The sequence below is a fragment of the Excalfactoria chinensis genome, chromosome 2 (genome assembly GCF_039878825.1).
Source record: "Excalfactoria chinensis isolate bCotChi1 chromosome 2, bCotChi1.hap2, whole genome shotgun sequence".
Taxonomy (NCBI): Eukaryota; Metazoa; Chordata; class Aves; order Galliformes; family Phasianidae; genus Excalfactoria; species Excalfactoria chinensis.
In genome coordinates, this window is record NC_092826.1 from 128,018,791 (window position 1) to 128,042,760 (window position 23,970).

Genomic DNA, 23,970 nt, shown 5'->3' on the forward strand with positions numbered 1-23,970 from the left:
AAGAATCCCATGAAGCAGCACAAGCTGGGGGCTGACTAACCCACTTCGATCAACATTAATTACACAATTATTCATTAAATCTCCACTGAGTGCCTACTACGATCTGCCCTTTGAAGGTGCTCAGGGTACACTTTTTAATTTTGTGCATGTTAGTTCCCCATCCCTCCAGTCTTTGAGAACCTCTCCAGCATTCTGTGATTTGTTAAAATTCCACATTAATCATTCACATTGCTTCAAAGCTTCTTTTCTAACATATGAAAACGTCTTTCAGAAGCTTCAGAAATTGACCGGTGGCTACTTGATTTATCAGCACCAACTCCTGTACATGCAGTTGGCTGAACTCCCCTAGTTATACTTTATTCAAAATAGGATGAGCTTTAAGAACTACTTATGCTTCCAGGGCCTTCCCTTCATTAAATTTATTAAGAGCTTCCACTATATTTTGCCAGTTAAAACACTAGGACAGTCCCGGTGCATGTGTCTTCTGAACTGTCACAACTGTTCAAGTAGGCTACAGACCATTTAATATACAAGACCACGGGAAAGTGCAGAAGGTTTGTTGTGACATTTCCAGCTTCATAAAGGTTCTGAAGTAAATGCTCATTAAAAATGTTTTAAAATACAAATTACTTGGGTCCACTACCATTTTCATTAGGAATCTACGATTTGGTTTAATTTATCACTTTGTTTTACCTGCAGTAAGTACCAGAAATACCCAAGTCTGGACAATATACACAGTATCTCAAAGATTTAGAAAGGATTTTTAATATGGAAAGAACATTACTGAATTTATTTCTGCAAAAAAAGAATAAACAAACAGTCTCCCTTGCAGCAAAGTAGAAAATCTTACATACCAATTGCACTTTCTACAAAGTTCACTGACCTTTCACTGATAGTGAAATAACTTAAAATCTGTGCCGAACATTTGTTTTTGTTTTTTTTACGTGCCAACTTTATTTTGTTCCATCAAATATTCATTTATCCAGTCCTAATACACAGAGTTGCAGAATCCAGAAGAGGCCTAAGGTGCTCAGAGGGCTGGAGCACTTTCCTGCAAAGAAAGGCATAGGGAGCTGGACTTGCTCAACCTGGAGAAGGCTCCAGGGAGACCTTACAGCAGCCTTCCATTACTTAAAAGTTGCTTATAACAAGGTGGAGACTGACTTTTTACATGGTCTGCTAGCAACAAAAAAATGGGGAATGGCTTTAAGCTAAGAGAAGGGAGGTTTAGATTAGGTGTCAGAAGGAAATTTTTTACTCAGAGTGGTGAGGGACCAGAATAAGTTGCCCAGAACAGTTGTGATGTCCCATCCCTGGATATGTTCAAGGCCAGGTTGGACGGACCCTAAGCAGCCTGATTTGGACAGGGTGGCAACTCTGTGCACAGCTGGGGGGTAGAACTAATAGCCTTTAAAGGTCCCTTCCAACCTACACCATTATATGATTCTATGATACATTATTTTTTGTTTTTTGAAGGGGAAGAGAATATTAAAAAGAAATTAATATGGTACTAACTGTGAAAGTAAATGGTTGAACCATGGAAGACATTTTCTACTTTTCTTCTACAAGACTTTTGGATACGCCGGTTTACTTTCTGCATGTTTTATTGTACGCAGGCCTCATGATCCATAGCATGTAAATGTCAGTGATCGTGCCATAAGTCTGGACTTAAATAACTTAAAAAAAGAAATGTGCAATAGCTCTGACAAAGAGTTCCACTAAAACCACATTCCTTTGATTGATCTAAAAAAAATACGCATTACCATTGACCACAGATGAAGAGGTAGCTCATTTATTCAGTATTTCAGGCTTCATAAATATATAATTTGTAAGTATTTGCACAACTGTTCACCTCAGTAGCTGTAGCATTTGCTGGATGTAAAAATGATGGAAATCCACAGAACAGAAATCAAATTCATTTTATACAGATGGAAAAATGAGCTTTAAGTTTCTGAAATGCAGAGCTTTAGACGGGATTTTTTAAAAGAAGCCACCAGTAAGTAACAAATCAAGAGAATATATATTCTGATAGATAACATAGAAAGCATAAAACTACTTAAAGCATCAGACCACATGGCAAAAGTAGAAGTCTGTCTACAAGGAAAATACCATGTATTTCTGTTCCCTAACCCCTTTCAAATTGTAAAATATTTTTATTTTCTAAACTGTTCATCTAAAAGCACACAATTAGAAAGTCTTAAAATACAGACAGCACTTCTGTGGTTATTTCATCCCAAATGTTAAAAATTTTATGACTCTTCATTCTCCCTTGGCACAGAACAAAATACCTACAGGTCTATCCTTACGCTTAAACCACTTATCTTTTTCAGCTAAGACAGCAGCATCTAAATGTGGTCAGCTGTGCAGTAACACTTAGCATTAGCTGAGCCTACCAGGCATTCTTATTCCTATATTTATCTACCAGAAACAGAAAATACTTCACTAGTCAATAATAGCTGCAAATAAGCTATCAGTTTATTTGTGTGCTTCCTTTACACGGTCAGAAATAACAGCTACCTGGAATCTTGTTTATTACAGTATTGCAAATATGAATAAATTGCAGACAAGTTTGTTTTGCCTCCAAACAATCAGTGCCTCCACATTTTCTGTTTAGCAAAACTCTGTGAGAATACAAGCTGAATTCACATTTTGTGAATCTTGAAACCCTGGAACTGCTAAATATTAGAAGTGGGAAGCATATCACCAGTACCCACATGTATTTGTGTCCATCTCAGAAGAAAACTTCACACAGGATTTTGTGCCTATTGTGAGTATGACAATAGTCCCTTAACCAACTTATGACAGCAGGAAAGATTCTCATCTGATTGAAAAATTACTATTTTCAGTGCCAGGTCTTTAAAGCACAGTTGGTTCTGTCAGTGTATGATCTCATTTTAAAGAGTTTACACAGAAATCATGCCCATTTTATTTTTTAAATGAAAGATGGCAGCTGGTGGGGATGTTTTTTGTTGTTTTGTTGTTGTTTATTTCTGCTGCTTTTCCTCTCCTTAAAATCTCACTCAAACCATGAAATTCCAGCTGGACAGTATAACTGTAGAGTTTGTTGTCTCAATAACTGCAGTCTGACATGCTGGTCTGTTCTTCTTCCTTGCATACATTCTGACAAACTCAAATTTGTTCCAAGCTTTTCAGGTCAAATATTTTCTCTTTCAGGTAATACAGTCAGACAGGAGAGTACTTATTTCTTCTAAACTTTGATTCATTATCTTATTTTCTTGACTCTTTTTTTCTACGACGAAGAGATGCGGGGCAAGACGTACCACAATGAACTATACCCACCACTGCCCAATTTTACAATGTTCCAACCTACATTACATTGTCAATATTTTATAATAAGTATTACATAAAAGGCCTGAATGTTTTGAGAGAAAATATAGCGATTATTTTAGTATGTGTACATTAAAATAAAGAATAGCACAAATAACTGCAGCGTGTCAGGAAGCATTACTGAACAAATGCAGTAAGCAGATAGGTGGAATTAAAACGTGGTATGTAAATAATACATTATGGCAGAGCTCTGCAAAAAGACCTTGTGCATGCTTATATTTAAGAACAATGATTACAGTCAAGTCACCTAAGAACACTAGTGTTAATATATTTACATATAAATATGTACAGATGTGTGTAAATATAGTGAACCAAGGAAGAAGCATAGAATGCAGTCTGAAATGCACAACCTAATTTGCAGTCCATGATGTCAAACTCATGTAGGTAGCCCAGCAAAAACAGTATCTATAAAAGAGACTCTGGAAGGCAGTTTCGTTCTGATTCTATTCCACTGCAAGCAGTACGCATTGAGATTTTCCCATTGGTGGATACAGAACTGCTTCTGAACTAAGGCAAATCCCAGAAAACAAAAAAAAAAGTCTATTACTTGTTTTATGCACAAGTGGTAAATAACATAACCCTATCAGAATGCTAATAATAATTTAGCTGTACTTGAAGTTTACATGATAAAGTATGAAGTCACTCAAATAAACAATAAAAAAACCTGCCCTTAAAGATCTAGTCGAGCAGCACTCCACAACTGAACTTCAGTTCGTGAACCTGGAAAGTGAGGAACCACTGCATCTAAAACCAAAATGTCTGCAGTTCTATACAAACACACACCACTACACCCGATGCGTGTTACATTTGTTTACATGTTACTTTTTATAGCTTGCTTCAAACTGAGCCACTTAATTGTGCCTTAGATAAGTTAAATGAATTAATGACTATCAAATCCTAGGAATATTTATGCACCTTGTCATAACAGCAATTTACATGTCTCCTCAAGGAGAGAACTTGTAGAATTCTGAATATAAAAGTACAGTAGAGTAAACTGTCTGAAAGCTTAAGAAACTCATCTAATTCTGATTATTCCCTAATTTCATGTTAGCTTGCTAAAACCAATCACCCTTTTCTCCGCACTGCATACATTAATCTCAGGCCCAGTTCTCCCCTGTATCACAGCTACAAACATCACCTAGCTACCAGCACATTAAAGCCAACTAAGTCAAAGTGCTTTATTTAAGTTAAACCACAAGATCAACACAAGCACACACACACACACACACACACACACACACACACGAGATGGCACAAGATCAGCAGCACTAACTTATGTCCTTTAATGTGTATTCTGCACAAAAGGCAGGACACACTCTGCGTAGGACTCCAAAGCCACATACGTTTTAAAGAACAAAATTCATACCCACTGAGGGAATTTTTTAGCACAAAGGTGAAGTTTGTAGTAGAACGTCATGTTTGTTATATTGTAAGCTCTTCATAAAGCAAATTTAAGACAGATTCCTTTCATTATTGTACAACATACAATTTCTCACTGCATTTAAATAAATGGGAGTGGAAGAAGGCAGGAAGAGAAAGATCTTTATGCCCTACTGGATGACAAGCAGACTTCAGTACAGTCGCACATATTTTCAACTAACCCTGAGTTCATCAGTGTTTTCCTAATACAAAGTCAAAAGCAAGCTGTTTTGAGAGGGCTTTAACCAAAAGCACTTCCTGGCTGTGCTTGTTGCACAGGAAGCCCAGAATACAACACCAACCAGATGCATTAGGTAAGCCCTATGTGTAGATGGAGCTCCTACGAAACCTCAGGCACCTGAAAATCTCATAAAGGTAATGCTAACTAAATGACAAACTGCTTAATTTCAAGACACCAGCAGTAGCTCCTGTCTGTTCAGTCACATTCATTTAGTGCTTCTTGGTTTCTTGATTAGTTTTTTTTTTGTTCTTGTGGATTTTCCTTCCCACCTTCATTTCCTTTTCTAGTGTGTTCGTACTTTAGGCTCTGTTTCCTGTGCACCTGAGTTGGTAAGAGCCTCCAAATTCAACAGCAAATACACACATACCTGGCAGCCACGTTACCAACTACATGACAAAGGATGCAGTTAAGAACAGGGCCGAACACCTACTGCATCACAGTTATAGCTAAACCATCAACTTCAACATCTCCTGATAAAAAGATGTTTTCATTGAAATACACTCATCCTTCATTAGCAAATCAGCACAGGTAACAGGAACACCACCTGGCCTAACTTCTAATTATACAATACAAGCGTATGAGAAGCTAAGAAATGTTGCTATTTATTACCTTTATTAATTTGTGCCGCACTGAGCTGACACGCAGGTATGCATCCACCACACTTCAGACAGCCACTGTTACTATCACCACCCCACATCTTCCTGGATGCTGTGAGAAAGTGGCATAAAGGTCCCAGAAAGCAGATATCACAGATATCCTTATAGGTGGTTCCCCCAAAGGAGAGCTGAAGAATAGTTTAAATGTAGCACCTAGAGGAATTCAATGCCTTTGCAGAACAGAACACAGCAGTTCCCAGACAAATGAAGCCAACATTTTTCTGCTCTACACACATACTTACATTAAAAAGGAAAATAATACTTTACATACTGCTTACATACCAAATTGAAAATTAGAACAAATACGAGATAACTGAAATATACGTTGAGGAGAGAATCAAGGAGCAGCCTCATTTGTTTTGCAAGATAAACAACTACAGCAAAGAATTCAAATGAAAAGGAAAAAGAAATCCCGGAAGCTCAACTAAGTAGTTCTACATTTAAACCACCTTAAAGCCATTTGGCAGTTATACAGTCAGAAGTGAGACGCTACAGTCAAGATCTTTTTTATATCCTAACCTATTTTCTAAATGAATTAAGAATCTTTAATGTGAACTAGAAATCATTGCACCAAGATTCAGCAAATTCTAAACCCACACACTTTGCCTGTCACAAACTGAGCTGCTAAATCTGTGAGGCTGATGTGATGCCTTATTATTTTTTTTAAATGATTTCTCCTGGTTTGCACAGCAAAGGAACGACTATGTGGCCTATCTTACACAGGAAGCAGAGATTTTTATCCTTAAAAACAGGAGGTTCGCCCACACGATCACCTGGGACAAACTTGGCCAGTGCAAGCAGGCTAGAAGGTTATAGGAGCCTGGGAATGTTTAACATCAAGAAAGTAATTACAGCCCAGCAAGATCAGAAGGAATTACACAGGAAACGTGAACAGTAACCCTTTCATGCCAAAAAAAAAAATCATGAAAAAATGAACTCTGCTGCCAAACTATGAGGCTCCACAAAACCAATTGTAAAATGCAGGAATGGAAAAATCACTGCATATTACTAGGCTATAAATTCCCAACGATGTGATAAAGCTATACTTCCAAGAACAGAAGAAAACCTCTGGCCTTTCTTGTTGCCATTCACATACCGTATAATTAAAGCTCAGAAGAAAAATGAAAACATTTCAAACACGATGTAAAAATGGGCAATTGCCTCCTCTACATTTTTCCTTTTAATTTGATGCTGACCAAACAGTCTCCTCCCTGGAAGGTGGTCACACATCTTGTTCTTATTTAGTCATAGAAAACTTTCTTCCAAAACAAACAGCGCATTATCCAAGCAAGAATACCAACTCTCTCAGTTATCTACTTATCAAAAACGAGTCTCCCAAAACCTGAAGTAAATCCTATAGCTCAGTGGGATGGCTTCAAGCTATTCTATGCACTTGATTGTAAAGGTTTTTATTCTCTAGAGAAGCACAGAGAATCTGAGTAGTCTGGCAGTAGCTCAATCCAGTTACAAAGCCTCCAAGCCACGCTGGAAAGTGAGTACGATCACACAGACGTGTTTTTCTAAGACTCACAAAAAATTCCACCTCCAGAGATTCTATTTTTTTAAGCTCACACTAAAGAAAACTACTACCTTACATCTACTGATAGATAATACTGTAAAGTATTAGCAAATAACCCTGACAAGAGATGCAATAAAGCAACCAAGTATCAGTGTTTGTATGAATTTGTTGATTAAAAGCTACAGTGGATGTATCCTCATTACATTATACAAAAATAAGTTCCTGTACAGAGGGAACGTTTGTACGCCCATAGGAGCTGTACAAGTGATCTCCCCAAAAAAGGAATTTAAAAGTACTTTTCTGATTAAAAAACACAATAAATCACTTAAGCGCCATGCCTCCTTGGTTATCATTGAAGTTACAGATCAGAACAGCGCTACCACCATCATCACACCTTGGATATGATGACTCACTTATTACAAGTCTTTCTTTTCTCAACTAGTCTACATGATTTACATTCTGCTTCCTTTTCCTTGCTTTCACTTCTAAGATAATCCATTGTCACCACTGGCTCTGCATGCAGAGTGAACTCCTGCAAGACCAATACCTATGTGCAGTCACACATTCAGTAGAACCACTAAGGAAATAACGCTTATGGAATATAAAACATACAAAAGCAAAATACAAAAGCAACACATGAAAATGCAGTATAATGGCCATGCAAATGGAGCAGCAAGGAACTAAATTAAGGCCAAAAGTCATTGCTGAAGTCAAACTTACTTCTTCAACTCATTACTGCCATTTTATTGGAAACAAAAGAAAATATAGTTGTTTTGTATTTCAGATTTTAATATCTAAGTTTTCCCTTGTCCATTTATCTGCAGTGCAAAAATACTGAATTGTTTTCCAAAACACAAGTCATCTGCTGTGGATAGAGACCAAATTGCTCTAAACTCAGTGGGAATTCCACAACACACTTCTGGAGACACCCAAGAGATGTAACACTTTGTAGGCAGAGAATTAGTGCAACTTGCTCTGCAGAATCTGACATCAAACTGCAGCTCTGGTCTTGGCACAGCACCTTCACGAGTCAGAAGAAAAACTGCACCCAGCTTCCATTCAAAATGCTGCAGCTAAAAATCAAGCTGGTCTGCCCTGTTTTCTTACAGCAGCACATCTACTCTGCTCATCAGCAGAAAGTATGGCAAGACTCGTTCCTAAATCTGAACAGCATACTCCAGTCATGATCTTATAAGCCCAGAGGAGAACAGAGCGAGTATACTACATATCTTACAGATACGATGCTTCTGGCAACTCATTCTGCTATAGTAATTGCTTTTAAAAATAAGACTTTTTCTGTATACTGTGATTGTGTGCAATGAGCGGGATACATTCCTCTACTTCAAATCCCATCTCTCCTGAAAACAATAAGGGCTGCCACAATCACCATTAGACCACAACCACCCAAAGCAGGAGGCAGCACGGTTTTATAAAACACAAGATAAAGGAGGAACATCTCAGGAAAAACCTGAAGATTTATTGCTATCCTCCTCTCCAGATCACTGTACAAACAAATAACACTTTTTCACTACAGGAGAACAAATCCCTCAGGCTCCGCTAAGCATTAAGTACATCATTATACATGCACGTCAACAGAGTTGGCACAACTCTCAAACATAGCAACCTGTGATCAAAATCACTGCAAATTAGACCGCATTTGTGTTCTCATCATCTCTAGACTGCACAGTGGCAATAGGTGCTCTTGAAGCGCAGGCAGACAATGAGCAGAGAAAAAAGAAATAAAGATAACTGAGATTAAACAAGCATTCATTCCACCAGGTACCAAATTAACACAAAGCACATTCAGAACCAGCCTCCTTACCAAGGCCAAAGTAAAATATTGCCAGTCTTTTGAAAAAAGAACAACAACAAAAAAAGCCACGCAGCAACTTTTGAAGCATCCTGCTCATTACCAAAGTGCAAGAGAGAAACCAACGCAACCACCTTCCCCAGGATCCCACACACATCTGGCACACGTTGGTTTATGGGAAGGCTGGCACCGAGCACTGCTGGCTACTGAACAAATACTTTAGAAGAAGGGATGACCTCCAAGAAGTAAAGCCAAGCTTACCATTTAGATGTTCCTACCATACATAACATTTCAAGTTGACCATTATTTTAGGCTTATCCCCATCCCAGTACCTCTTAATTACTGAAGTTTTTCTGTCTTGATGGGGGGAATTTCCTGTTTAAGACTCATACAGAGAAAATGCCGCAGTATAAATCTTGACTGTTCAAAGCCAGGAAAATGTCCCACAGGCCACTAAGCCTTCTCTTTAAGGCAAGTTCTCCATAATTACAGTATCAATTACAATTTCAGAGGTACATTTTGCTTTATAAATAAACTCTCCACTATTTGAGCTGTGGGAAAGCATGCCCGTGTCAACGCACCATCCCTTGCAGCACAGTAAGTTTTGAACTGAATACCAACTCTAATGTTATATTATGAATACTAGCAGGGAAAAAATAGGAGGAAGATTTCCCTGTCGCCTCCCCCCAAATTCCCACAGGCTTTCTGAACCCTTTTATTGCTGTCACAGCACCTCCCTGACATTTGTTCTTTGCTGTTCTTGAGCTAAATGCAGTAAGTTTCAATCAGTCTGTTGCTAACTATACCCAAAAGTAAAAACCGCAGCCTCCATTAAATGGGATGAAAACAAGTTACGGAATGAAAAGCACAGTTCAGTGGGAATGAGCAGGAGCTGATGCTGTAGTCCTTTCCTGCTGAATGCTGCTTTTGATACTTTCATACATTTAGGTTGGTATTTGAGATTGATAGAAAACAAAAGCAAATGTAGCTTCCTGGACTTGTCACCATGCAGGTCTTCTCTCTTGATGTGGCTCAAACTGACAAGGGCTCAATGTTACTGTCTAGAAGTTCTCAGTGTCCCCACTGATGTGAAGTTCAAAGCAGTAAGTGGACACTCCTGGGAGAACAGGCCATAATACCTAAAGGGGATTCCACTGCACTGTGACCTGATGCAGAGACAGACACACAGATCAGTGAGATGCAACCACCTTTTCTCCTGTAATCAAGCTAGGGACAAACTGAATTCCTTTACTCACATCACCAATACGTGTTCCAGATGTTTGGATGTTCTCAAATAAAAATTATCCAGAGAATGCAGAGCTCACTTTGTTTGGTTTCTGCCTTTTATTTATTTATATATTAAAAAAAAATAAAATAAAAGAGGGCATTTAAAATAATTCCTACAGATATTTTGATCTTCAGTTATCAATAATGTCTGACGGTGTGGGAGACTGAGCATAGCAATGTTTCTCTGACTAACCTGCCAAATTCAACCAAACAGGTAAAACTCTCCATGAACTCTGAAGCTACCTAGGAACCCAAACCAAGTCTATTGATACTGGCAGGTAAACCTGTCAGGCATGGTGCTTTTTTTTCCCCCACATCTCTTGCATCTACTTGCATCAAACACTGTCTGAGCTCACTGTCCAGCTCCACAAACTGTGATAACATTTCCTAAAATGTTTAACTTCATGTTACCAAGGAAAATAGTCCTTTAAAATAGATTTTGGAACATCTCCCGCACTCATTTAATCAGCTTATTAAGGACAAACCAATACCTACAAGTACTGTACTATGATAAGTCAAAGATGCATTCAAATGAGCAAACACCAAATAAGATGCAAGACGGATTCTACCCTGTTGATCATGTGCTTCCATGAAGATCAGTGGTAATGCAGACCAAACAAGAGACAACATATTCCTTAAAATGGTATTTGGAGAATAAAGAACCTTTTCACCAAGACAGCAAAAGAAATCAGAGAAATGAGAAATGATAGTAAGTTTTAATGTTCAAAAATGTTTGCAGACATTAAAGATACATAGGTATTAATTTAATATTTACAGTGTGCAGAAGTTTGCACTTCATTCAACTTTGATTAACGACCCACAAAAACACTTCATGAAAAAGAACGAGCACACTCTGGTGACATTAGAGAAATGATTTCTAAAAGCCCAATCAAGTCAAATGTGAAAACAAAAACTGTACACGTAAGAAGGAAATGGCGCAGATTAGACACAGTGAACCTTTTTCTTCTTTGATCCCACTTGAGCAGAACACAGAAAACAGGACTCTCAAACACTCTGTGGTATTTTCTCATCCAGTTTTACTAAAAAACAAAACAAAAACCAAAAAGCATACAAACCACAGGAAAAGGATACGTTCGAGAACCTCCTTTCAAATAACACAAAATTAAGGTGCATCAGCTAAGGCTGTTTGCATCTACTCATATAGCCTAAGGTAAACACACTGCAGCTCACCAGAGCCGAAAGGAGGTAAGCTAGATAAATCTATCATTGGAAATTGGTTCTACTTGTGAAATTAAAACGCTACCTCACAGTACACCATTGATTTCCACTTAAATACTGAGCAAAACATTTCAGTATTCTGCAAGGATACTTACTGTATTCTTCCAGAGTACCCACCTTGCACATCCTGATCCTGCTATGGCCAATAAAGTATTTCATTCATCTTCATTCCTGTTTTAAAGAAGAAAGTCCCAGTATGTCACCAAATGTATCTTGCAAAGGTCAGAACATCATATTAAATTAGAAACAAAGGTATGCGTTTAAGAAAGCAGTAAATAAACAAGACTGCTCCTAAAATGTGTTTGTTCTCAGTAGGGGCAAACGCAACACCACGTCCTCTGAGGCTCATCATACATTTCCCATAATTTAGGTTACAAGATACAGTAATAAGCGCTTGAATCAACATTGGTAAGATAACTGTAGGTAAGCACCTTCCTGACGTGACCATTTCCTTTTAAAACTCTAAGTTCCTGTAACTGCAATAACATTGCCAGCAAGTTTCCTTCACAAGTTCTGTTTTCACTATTTGATCATTTTCCTTTGACCTGACAATATCTATCTCACCATGTTCAAACACGTACACAAAACTATCACCATTTTCTCACAAACGCTTAAACCATTAGGCCACATCCAGAAGCATTACCTCTTCACACAGAACTCCTCAAAACCACATCAAGTCACTGACGAAGAAAGTCCTGTTGGTCTTTGCAGCACAATCACTGTATGTGCACATTAAAAGCATATACGTATCACATTTGCTAACCATACCCAAAGTCATATGTGGCAATGTCAGAAATCTCACCATATGCTGTCACCACTATTGCAAGCTCCAATATTCTCACAGATTAGAAGATAAATAGGAAACTCATATTTCCTTCATGAGTGTTTGGATAAACACTAGCTACAATTTTCTGGTCACCTTATAATCTATTACCCATGCAGCCCCTGCAAACACTAAGAACCTTTGACTTGTGTTGCTTTTATTCAGACCCTCCAGCTATCATTATGCAAGGATAATTTTTTCCCACTGAACCAACACTACACACATTACAGATCACTACAAAAAATACTTTAAACTGGCATCATAACTGTCATAAGGTTTTTCCTTTCTTCCCTTTCTGATCTTTATGGAACTTGGACAAAGCCCAATTCCTTTAACAACTGAATTAGAGCAAGATACGCCCTTGTGCTGAAATGTATGTTTCGCTGTGCACAAAAATAACTTCTAAAAAAATAGAAATAAATTAGAAGAATTAACTTCACCAGAACTGCTACTAAATATAAGTAGATATGGTGAGATTAGATTAAAAAAGGGAAAGAAAAGCAACTGAGTACCTTGGCTGCTGACTGGCAAACCAAGCTGTGCTCTGCTAACCCTGATCCAGGGGAGTTGTATATTTACCCTACTTTAGCCATCTCTGTGATTTTATTACGTAGTACTTATACCAATGCTCATATCAAGTTACGAATCTATCAGTGTAAGCAAATCCGTGACTGTAACTTCTAAACTAAACCAGGTGAACTGCAGCACAGTTACGAGACTGCTGACTGAGATTCGGGCTCCTAACGCAGCTCCCAGGAGATACAGTGAGAAAAGGCCTGCTGCTTTTTGCTTGGCTCCTGACTGCCAATAGAAGGTAAGGTGAGTCCCACAGATCCCAGCTCAGGCACTGAGAACCGGGCAGTCTTCCAGCAAACGTGACTGTAGCGCAGCAAGCCGCCCTCACGCGTTCTTTCACATCTGCCTCACCGAAGGCACGATTACAGCCCTCCCACAGCACTTCTAGGAAGCCTTCACGCACTTCCTTCTTTGCTCTTCCAACGCCAGGCACGTAGGATCGCTCAGTGCTTGGGATACGGTCATTACCTCGTTAACACGCAGCCCCGAGGAGCTGTGGAGGTGACAGGCCTCAGCCCCATTCGGGCAGAAGCCCTCCGTCCCGATCGCATCTATTTCCACAGTGCCAAGGCCGGGCGCTCCCAGGCTCCTTCCGGACCCCGGCAGCGTTACGGGATGGCAGCAGCGCCCGGAGGAGGCAGCAAGGTTTGCTGACGACACGCAGGCCTGGATCCGGGCACGGTGCTGACGGGATCTCACCCCGCGCAGCACTTCCGCGCCGCAGCTCCCAGCCCGGCCCGGCCCGTGCACCGGCGCCTCAGCGCTGCCCGGCCCCGCCGCAACCCTCCTAAGCGCGGGCAGCGCCTGCCGGACCGCCCCGGCTCCTTCTGCCGAGCCCTGAGCCGGCCGAAGAACCGGCCGAAGAACCGCCGGCTTCCCGAGGCCGGGACAGAGAGCGGGAGCGGCCCCGCCCCCACCCACCCCGTCCCGCGGTTCCCACCGCCGCGGGGGAAGGGAACTTACACGCGCGCCCCTCTGCGTGCCGCGTCACGTCACGGAGCCGGTGTGGCGTCACGGCCCGCAGGGAGGCCGCAGCCCCGCGCGGCGCACGCGTAATGCTTGGCGGGAAAGCGGGGCCGCCGAGGGGTGGCTGCGGCCTGCGGCGGGCGGCCGATGGGCGCCGGGTTGCGTTTGGCTGCCTGTGCGCCGCCCTGCTGGTGCCCGTGGTTTGTAGAACAGACATCGTGGGCTGCAAGGGGCATTCTGCTGTCTGCTGTCATGTGCTTGGAGATACAGCACTAGAGATTGCAAAAACAGAGGTCAAAGCAGGAGAAGATCCAAGAGCGTATCCAAGAGGATACTTTCTTAGTTCGGTGTTCTGCTTGGAATGTATGTATCTAAACTGCTGCTGTGCATCAGAACGCTGCGTGTCAAAGTCATTTGCAATTTCAGCAGGATCTGAAGTTTAAACAAATTTATTCTTCACCTTTTTGTGATTACTAACTCCAAAGCGTTTGCAATTACGGAGCCTATAAAATACAATGAATCTGAAGGTGAATCCTCCAATTGGTCTTAAATAGTTGTAATTCCTTTTAATGTCATTTCTGTCTAACTTACTTGAGCAAAAACGTTGCTATACTCAGTATATGCACTGACTCTTTGAACCACAAATGAGACATAATTACCGTAGAATGGTTGTTGATATATTTACCTGCCATCTGAAGAGACACCAAATATTCGTTCTGATGTGCAAATGTGTTTGTGCCTTTACCAGCTATTAGTTTTCATTTAAAAACACCATAAAATACTACAGCGGGTTTATCTTTGGCTGGTGAAAGAAAAGGAGATAACTGATGAGAATATCACTCAGACAATATAAACTCCCACTGTAGGCTATTCACTATTCACAGAAAAGATCAGTTCCTTCTAATAGAGTATATTAGCTTTCCTAAAACCACACTTTGTGATAAGCTATAGAAACTTTGTAGCAGCGGTAATAAAGTTTAATCTGGAACGTCAAGTTTTAAAACAGAATACCGGGAAAAAGACTTCCTTGCAACTCTTGCTGGAGATGGTATTTTGTGTGGAATAGCCCCTCTACATCATAGTTTATGATATTCTGAGGTAATGCTCTTTAAATATCTAAGGGGAAAGTGCATCAGTGATCTCAATTCCATTTTAGAGGTTCTTTGAGATAGACTTTTTCTTAGAAGCAAAGTAGTAGAAGTTTCCTATTAGCAGTGAAATTAAGTAGAACTTAAGGACTTGCTAACAATCAGTGATAGAAGATAACTGAAGTAGTGGTACCTGGTGAAAATATTACTTTCTCTTCTTACAGCCTTACAATGGACAGAGATAATAACCATTTTAAAGATTACACTAGCAATTGTTTAGAATAAATATTATGTAGAGAATGTTTTCCTCAGTCCTTTATACAAATTATAAGAAAGGTAGTGGACACTCACGTAGAATAAAATGAAAAATATATATGTACATAAATAAGAATTCTGATCGTATGAGAAAGTAATGTACAGTATAAACTTGCACTATTTAGAAGAGCATTAGCAGTTGAGAATAATCAAATGGATTAAAAATAGGTGTACAAAAGCTCACTTTCTTTTCTCATATTTAGGACTGTGGTATATTTTCAGAATAAAATCAAGAAGTATGTTTGCGTAGTAATACTTCCGCCATATATCAACACAACTAGAAAGGCCAATACATTCAGCTGCAGTTTCTCTCCTGAAGCCTCAAGTGGATCAGTGATGCCCTGTAAGTTTCTGTTTCTCTCTGACTATAAGAGGAGCCTAAGGCTACTAGCTCAAATTGACAAATCCCACCTCTTCAGCGGTCAGATACCCCCAGTGCAACAGGATGGCTGAATGGAGGTTTTCAGCTAGTCGTTCTGATCTAACCTTACAACTGAGTGCGCAGTGAGACTGGGACTGAACAAAGATCCAGACATTACACACAGGATGGGCTTTAGTCTGCATAAGATGGACTTGCAGGAGCAGGTAGAAGGAGGAAGCGTCAAATTTAGGGATAATAAGCATAACAGTCTTGCACACAGTCCCAGCAATAAAAAAGAAGTAAGCACTTGGCAATTACTGACTCACTGAACCTTTTCTTGCTTGTTTATTCTTTCAAAACAGGTTCAGAACATAACTGAAAACTGTATCATAATGCGTAAGCGTCAAAATAATATTGGTTGGCATTTCCTGACTTCTCAGGCTGTGATTTCACAACCTCTAATATTCATTCAAGCTACTTTTTGTGCTGTAATATGAGTAAGGCCAGAATTTATATCCATAGTAGAGAGTAAGTACATATTTTAAGTACTTCTTATTATTCTTTTGAGGTGACACTTTCAAGAGCTTCTAAGAAATTGAAAAGTAAGAAGAATCTGTCTTTGAACTGGTTTTGTACCAGCTCAGAATGACTGATTTTTCCAAGGCAGCAATAGATTTCAGCAACGTGAAAGGTTTGACCGATGAAGCTAAATAAAAATTGTTTAAAAAAAAAAACCCACAAGCTGCTTGCTCTGAAGTGTTCATTTTATTCCCAACAAGTTGATCTTTATCCTGCAAGGTAATAAAATACTGTGACAAGCCAAGAACACATCGTTCTTGTCTCTTTTCTTGTCTTTCTTAATGAGAAGCCAAGGAAACCTGCATGACTGAGAGAAAACCTGCAAGCAGGAAGGAGTAAACTCACTTCTCTCAGCATCACTTTTTTTTTCTTAAGGTTTTGGGTGATTCTGTTGTAGTTTTGGTTTTGGTTTTTTGGTTTTTTGGTTTGGTTTGGGTTTTTTTGCTACAGCCGCAGAATGAAATGACTCTGCAAGGAACCACAGCCATGGGAAGGAATGAGAAAAAGCAGCACTTCTTGGAAATGGCAAACTAGGGGTCATATATAAGTAAATGGACTAAATAAAAACAGCAAAAATGGTAGGACAGAAAAAATAATACATATGTGGGGAAAGCAGGCCTTAGCAAGCAGAATAAAGAGGAGAAAAATGGAAACTGCAAATAGATACAAGAGAAATGGAAAGGATAGAAACGAATGATTCAGCAGTAGCAATGTTTCGTGCTCATTTGGAAGACAGCTTCCAGAAGGGCAGAACAAATTACAATTAACAAAAGGCTTATAAAACTTGTTGTTCCTAAAAAGCAGCTAAAAGAACACTTGAAAAATGTGCAAGCTGGACAGCCAGCCCAGCTGCTGCTGTGCATCCTAGGGGACAAGCTGTATTTTGTAAAACATTTCTTGTACCACTTGTTAATGAAGCCTGAGAAGAGGGACAAAAACTGGAAGACTGAAAGCTCCCCTCAACTCTGGCCTTTTTTTTCCCGTAGAAAATGGCCTTGTAATTGCAATCCAATAAGTAAAACTTCATATTTTTCTACAAATGCAGTATGCCAATGGATAGTTCTGTAGTTAGAGAAATATTATTTTTGCTTAGAATTCTGTGTTAGTTCGTAAAACCGTCGCATTGATGATGAAGAGAAACCTCATCAAGTCATAAAAATGAACTGCTTGGGCTGAAGAACACAGCTCAGGGAGAGAAGCAGCGGCTGGAGCAGGTTCTTGCAGAGAGGAATTCATTTTAACATCAAGAAATTTAAAACACCTCTTAAACTGAATACCTCTTGAAGTATTCCTACATGTAATTTCTTTCATTTTGAAGAAATCTTTCAAGTGCTTTCTCTGTATGGAACCCACATAGTAAGAAAACTATTCTCCTTTTCTGGTTGGGTTCTGAGATGGAGTCAAAACTGCGGTCCATGGGCACAGGTGAATTCCCCGTCAAAGAAGATGTTGAAGACACAGAGCTCAGCAGGTAAAGTGATATGTCACCTGCACTGGTGCAGACATTTACCAGGATGACACGTACTGTTCTTTGCTGGTGGATATGTGTAACAATGGTGGTGACTGCATTGAAAAGTAGTGCTTTATAGCTGAGAATTAACACAAGGCATTAGTTTTAGTGCAACCTGCTTATTTGTGTAGTTATGTTTATTGCTGTTGTCTTTTACCATTACTGGCAGTTCTGCATTTCTACATCCCTTGGTTCAGTGAACCTTACTACACAGGAGAGTTAGAAATACATTTTTTCACTGCATTGCTTCTACGTGGCAGTTTTGGTTTTTGTTTCCACGGATACATCTACAAAGAGAAGAAATCAAAGATCGTCATCAAATGTATCTCTGGAGAACAAAAACATGGAGTAAAGCCTGGGGAAGATGTACTTCCCAGCTGAATGTAAACCAACATGGAAACCAGCTTTGGTCACTGTGAAGTATTGTGCAACGAAACATCGTCATGTCGGACATCACCAGCAAAGTTTGGAGTAAACTTCTGTACACAACCAAGTGACCCGTGGCCTTGGGAAAAAATCTGACTTGAAGGTTCACGGGGAAAGGATTTCAGGCTTTTAATTTCATACAAATCCAAAATAATTGAGCCCTGCGAGTATTAAAATACAGAAATCCTGTTTTTATTTGAATAGTGAGCTTCTCTGTTGTGGGCAGGGACGTGTTTAACAGTTAGTGAGTCACAGACCCCCTGCTAATTTGTCCTTAATGTGAAAAAATCAATCACCTTTTTTATGCAGCGGGCTTCAGATAAAACACACAGAGCCTTGGTGGTTATGAAAAGACTCTTTTTTTTACCAAGATTTTGGTGAGAAGAGGAAGTTAAACAGAATTGTAGCCCTTTCTGTGAGTTCATTTGAAGTGACTGAGGAGCTGATTTTCATCTACATCAAGGCTTGTGCATTAAGCTTAAATAACCTTAAATGGGTATGAGCTGTAATTAGAAGCTAGTCCCCTGTCTCTCCCGGCTTAAGGTATGTAAGGACTCCGAATCTTTACTGTCTATAGATGCAGCTCCAGGGGAGAAGCTCTGATGTCCACAGATTCGGCTCTAGGGAATAGTGACAGCCTGGCAGCAGCCCAGAAATACAATTAAACAGAAGTCTGTCTTCTGAACCCTCCTAAAATCCGTAGTTTGAAAGCATTCAAAATTTATTTTATTCTTTATAGTAGCCCTTTTCAAGGTTAATGTCGTACATACGTGTGAAACCAACTGGTTTAGTTTTTAATCAATGGTGAAGAAGCCTAATAATATTCCTAGTTCATTATCTGAAAATTGTACGTAGTTAACACATTTATTATCATTTTATCCTTCATATGTATCACATATATAAATATAGGTATATTAAAATTATATTGAGTAAGGTCTGTCAAGAAAAAAACTGAGCCGTACTTAGTTAAGCAAATGTTTACGTTTTATTTATTCATTAGCCCAATACTACATTTCAGAAGGCATGCGTAAAAATAATCTAATACTCATATAGTAGATTGCAATCTCCAGTATCCAAGTTCTGCCAAGACATGATTCTAGTTTTAAAATCAACACTGGTGTGTTCTTATAAGGATACCACGAGGCAGGAAAAGAGCTTCCAGCAGGAGCAGAATCCACAGACCTTGATTTCCTGTGCACTTTCCCACCTCCATCACACTCAGGACCGTTCTGGCACTCCCAGTTTTGCAAGAAGTGCCAGTGCCAGGGCTAGGATGGTAAGGTGCTGGGCCAGCCTGCCTGAGCTTGCTGCCACCTAAAATGTGTAGTCGTTTATGTCCAATAATCCTCCATGATGGCATTAGGCTACATATTAACTCTTCTTTCTCCCCCTATCTGTTAATTACCATAGTTAGAATGTGATTTTCTTTGAGGTTCTGCCTTTCTCAGATGTTTCTTGGTGGATTTCTGTGTTACTATCAGGGCACTGGAGGACAGGAGAGAAAAACAGTCGTAATAAAAATAAAAAATAATTAAAAATAAAAATAACAGATGAAAGTGCTGTTGTGTCTCATTTCCTTGTGCAGACAGGTTAAGGAAAGAAGCCAGTAGGGCCTGTGACTGTCCAGCTCTCGACCACGAGGAGTGTAGCAGTGAGAGGAAGGAAAAGACAGCAATTCCAAACTGGGATTCTTCAGTGAGAATCCTGTGCCAAGACATCTGTGTCCTGAAAGGAAAGAAATGAAACCACCACTGTGGTAATTTGTCTCCTGGGTTAAGGGCAAAAGGATGTGTCACCAAAAGGATGCAGGATATCCTAGGGAATTCCTACCAGTTACAATCTGCATGGTAAGAAGAACACAAATGAGGGGAGATATAATATTCTGACTGAATTTCTTAGCAGATGTAAGAAAGAAGGAAGGAGATGCCTGGCCCTGAGAAAGCTTGTGGTATCTTCAGTACAAACTGCAGCAGAGGAGTGGAGCAGACCCTGGATGCTATACAAGAGATGCATCATAGTTGCTGGCATAATCCACTGGCATCATTTCTGAACTGAGGCATTACCTGTAAACTTCCCCTGTGTCCCACCTCATTGGGGGGAGGGAGAGAAGTGAGTGAGCGGGGCTTTTGCTTGGTGCAAACGATCTAGCTAGAAGTTCAGTTCATGGAGTAAGGCTAAAGATAGAGTAAGGCTAAAGATAGATGTTAGTCTAAACCCAATGGCACATAACTTATTATAAAAAAGCTGTCACTATAGCTAAATTTCCTGGTAGAAGAATAAGGAGTGAGAAAAATGAACAGCAGTGGAGTACTGAGCAGATCTAAAAGTTGATGTATTTCAGCGTTAGCAGTCTATACTTCAACAGGGAGCTTTATAGAAGCCTCCTTTTGGTTAGTGTGGAAAGGAAGCTTAGGAAAGTAACTTCAGGTGAGCAATGTGATTGAAATGGAAAGCAGTCGCCCCAGCCACATTACATGGGCTGCCAGTTTGTTTGGTTGTCTCACATTGGTTACACTTTTGGACACACTCAGCAGTAGAACTCCTTTGTGCAGAGGGATCACTTCTGAGTTTGCAGTGGTAAAATTTGAGGTGCCAGAATACACACAGCACAAAACCAGAATATGAGAGAAGGGAACATAAAAGTTCCTCTCCACAGAAGAGAGAAAGAAAGAAAGTTATTGTAGGGATGCTCCTAACTGGAACAGGCTGGAAAGCAAAGTATGCAAAATTAGAAGTCCTTTCTACAGCCAGTGGATAGGAAATATGGACAGAGTGGGTACACCAGGGGGGACATTGATGGGGAATCCCTGGAAATGCCTGTTTGGGGTTGTTACATGGGGCTACTTTATTCATTCATTAAAAGTGTAAGGATTTCACCACATCAAATGGAAGTGCACCTATACCACCTCTTTTTTCCCTGAAGTCACTCACACACAGTGGGGTCTCCACTGCTCTATTTCAATAAATCCCTCAGTATTCTATGAAGCTATTCCGTAATGCTTCCTTCTGACAGTTAATCCTAGGATGTCAAACAGAAACTGCAGTCGTTCGGAGACCAGACTTAAAACCAGCAACTCCCATGTTTCTTCTGGCACCTAACAATTCTGCCAGTGTCGTGGTGGACCTGCTGACAGGCAGTGCAGGGGATGCTGTTGGGGGCCACAATCATGTCCATCAGTGTACAGGCAGTGGCAGGCGTGCAGACAAGTGGATTTGGCAGTGTAGGTTCGTAGGGCTTTTGAGGACATGGAAATATGTTTGATGAAGAAGGGGCAGAAAGGCAAAGTCTTCAGGAATCACTGCACATGATCGGAAACCTGCCCATGGACTCTTGGCTGCTGGGACAGGCGTGCAGCAGGACGCAGGTGCCTGGTGTTCACAGCAGGTTGTCAGACAGAGGATGTTTTCCAGAAATCTGCCTCAGAGGTCAGAGGGATGCAGCTCAGAGCAACCATGTGAGACTTGTCCACAGAGTGTTTCCTCTCGCCCTTCAGGAGGCCTCGCTGCCTGCTAGCAGTTAACCAGGCTGAGGCTGGCAGGTCAGTTTCTGGGCTCGGTGCCATGGGAGATTGAGATGTTCTTTTGCATGGTGCTGCTCATCCAGGTGCATACACAGGAGGAACTGGACTCTCTTCAGAACACAGGGGGGAGGTATTTGTCTCCACTGATTTTGGGGAGCACCTTTTCTGCTTCATTTGCTCCGACAGTGCCTTCTAGATGTCCGTGTTCAGTGACACTTAGATGGAAGTAAACACACCGCTTACCAGGACAGGACTGAGCCAAGCAGCTCCCAGCATCTCTGCAGCAGCACATGCCCATGCGTGGCAGAGCACTGATGGCCGCTGCCCAGCACCTGTGGCTCAGCCAACCTCAGGCAGTAGAAGAGGATAAAATAAGGGGTTCCCACGTGGCCCTCTCACAACTTATGAGGACCAAAATGTCACCAGTCCATTCAAGAGCCAAAAATGAGTTAACAACCTGCTGTGATATTCTAGGTGAGCAAGGTAATGTTTCTGCTGGAAAGAAAGATCTGGATGCCTTGTAATCATGCAGGCTGGTGGCAGCAGTGGCAGCAGCAGCTGCTCCCAGGCAGGCAGAGCGCTTCAGAGAAATTACTGTCATTCCTCCTTTCTCCCTGCATCTCCTCTTGACTTTAAATCCTTATCCAGCTGCAAATGGACCCTTAGTTCCACGTTTTCCACTTAAAGAAATGAGAAAAATTATTTAGGACAAATTCTGATCTCCGTCCCACGTATGTTAAACAAGATTAACTCAGTTTACTTTAATGGCATCGGTTGGGACTTAGTTACTGGAATTCATCAACAGTTAGATCACTTGGCTTGAGTAAAATGCATAAATAACAAAGGTACTTCCAAGGCTTTCTCTTTAAGCTGATTTCATTTGGCTGTCCTTGGAGTCAGGCTCTGCCACTGAGTTCCAAAAGACCTGGATTTCACCCAAAGGTGTTCCATCAGCATAAATCCGGTTCAGACGACACTAGAATAAGCCCTACCAGCTTCTGGTGAACCATGAGAGCATCCCTCAAACTGCAAGTCTGGGGCTCTTGGTACACCTGTGCATTTTTCTGCTATGGACGTATCATCAGCAAGGGGCAAACAAGATCAGAAAAAGTATTTGTAAGTCAGAAGAACAAAACAGCAAGGCATAGCTTAGAAAAACCACACATATCCTTGCATAAATATCCTTGTCTGTGGGTCAGGGCTAACTCGTACTGTACTGTTTGATGTGGGATTTTATTTTCATACCACCGCAGACACAGGCTCCTTCAAAGCAACAGCCATGGTCCTTGCTGCATGCCACTGCCATTTTTAGAAAGGATTTCCACAAAATGAAATTTTAAAGTGACTTTCATGTGAAACCCATGAGCATTTAGATCTACTTCATGAATAGCACATATTTCTATCAAATATTAAGCTATATTTCATTTTTTTTATTTCATAATATCAAGTTATTACCTACTTCTTTTTTCTTAGTAGATAACAGGATATGCAAGATCCATTTTGACCCTCATCTATCTATACTCCTGGTTTGTTCAGTAATTTCATACATGTGCATGCGGCTTCTAACAGGAAGATTTATGACGCTGTCATGCCGAGCAGCACTGCTTTACTCAGAGGTACAGCTCTGCCATTTCATGGTGGTTGAAGATAGCCTTTGAAGTTGGCCATCTTCAGCGTCTGCCTGTCTGGGATGCCCAGAACTATGGCTTTTCTAGTGTGCTTTCCAAAGCATGGGCAGGCCACTGAGAGTAACTAAGTGCCCTAATTTTATTCTTCAGCTCTGTTGTTATACATCCTAGTGACAAAACACAGAGCACTGGAACTAAGCTGGATACCCATACCGATAGCTGCTTGGAGCTTTGCTGTACATAAGCTCTGCAAAAGGTAGAGGGGACTCCAGCATCCTGTCTTCCTTTGCCTTGTTTTGTGCATCTATCCTCACCCTCCCTTGGTTTTTATTTATGTCTTTAGTTAGTTAGTTAGCTTTGGTGGTGGGAGTGAAGTGAAGCAGCAGATAAAGATCAGCAAATGTATGTGCACATTCTCCACAATGTTGTTTTATATAACTCAAATCCTACCTGCTATTTACATGCTCTTTATAAGCACAAGGCGAACTTTCTAGCAGAAAATTGAAGATGACAACTGGAAAGCCACTTCTAGGAGAAATACACATTTTCAGATGTGAATGTGCTATCCTTAGAGAAGCAAAGCTCTGAGCAATGCGTGCCATTTTCTCCCAGACCTCTTTCCTATTGTATTCCTTTCTCTGCCTTTATTGATGCTACT

The 23,970-nt window shown here is 40.5% G+C and overlaps 1 protein-coding gene across 4 annotated transcripts in view; it reads right to left on the minus strand.

Annotated features, from left to right (window-relative positions):
- Positions 1 to 13,995, minus strand: part of ZNF438 (zinc finger protein 438) — a 43,133-nt gene extending 29,138 nt beyond the window's left edge. For 2 of the 4 annotated variants that reach the window (XM_072330270.1, XM_072330266.1), the window contains exons 1-2: positions 13,882 to 13,995; positions 11,637 to 11,690 (exon numbers count right to left, since the gene is read on the minus strand). The gene's annotated coding sequence lies outside the window, so the exon portion shown is untranslated. Of the gene's footprint in view, positions 1 to 11,636; positions 11,691 to 13,386; positions 13,518 to 13,881 lie in introns of those variants that run through there. The other 2 variants (XM_072330269.1, XM_072330267.1) reach the window with 1 other exon arrangement.
- Positions 13,996 to 23,970: the final 9,975 nt, after the last annotated feature.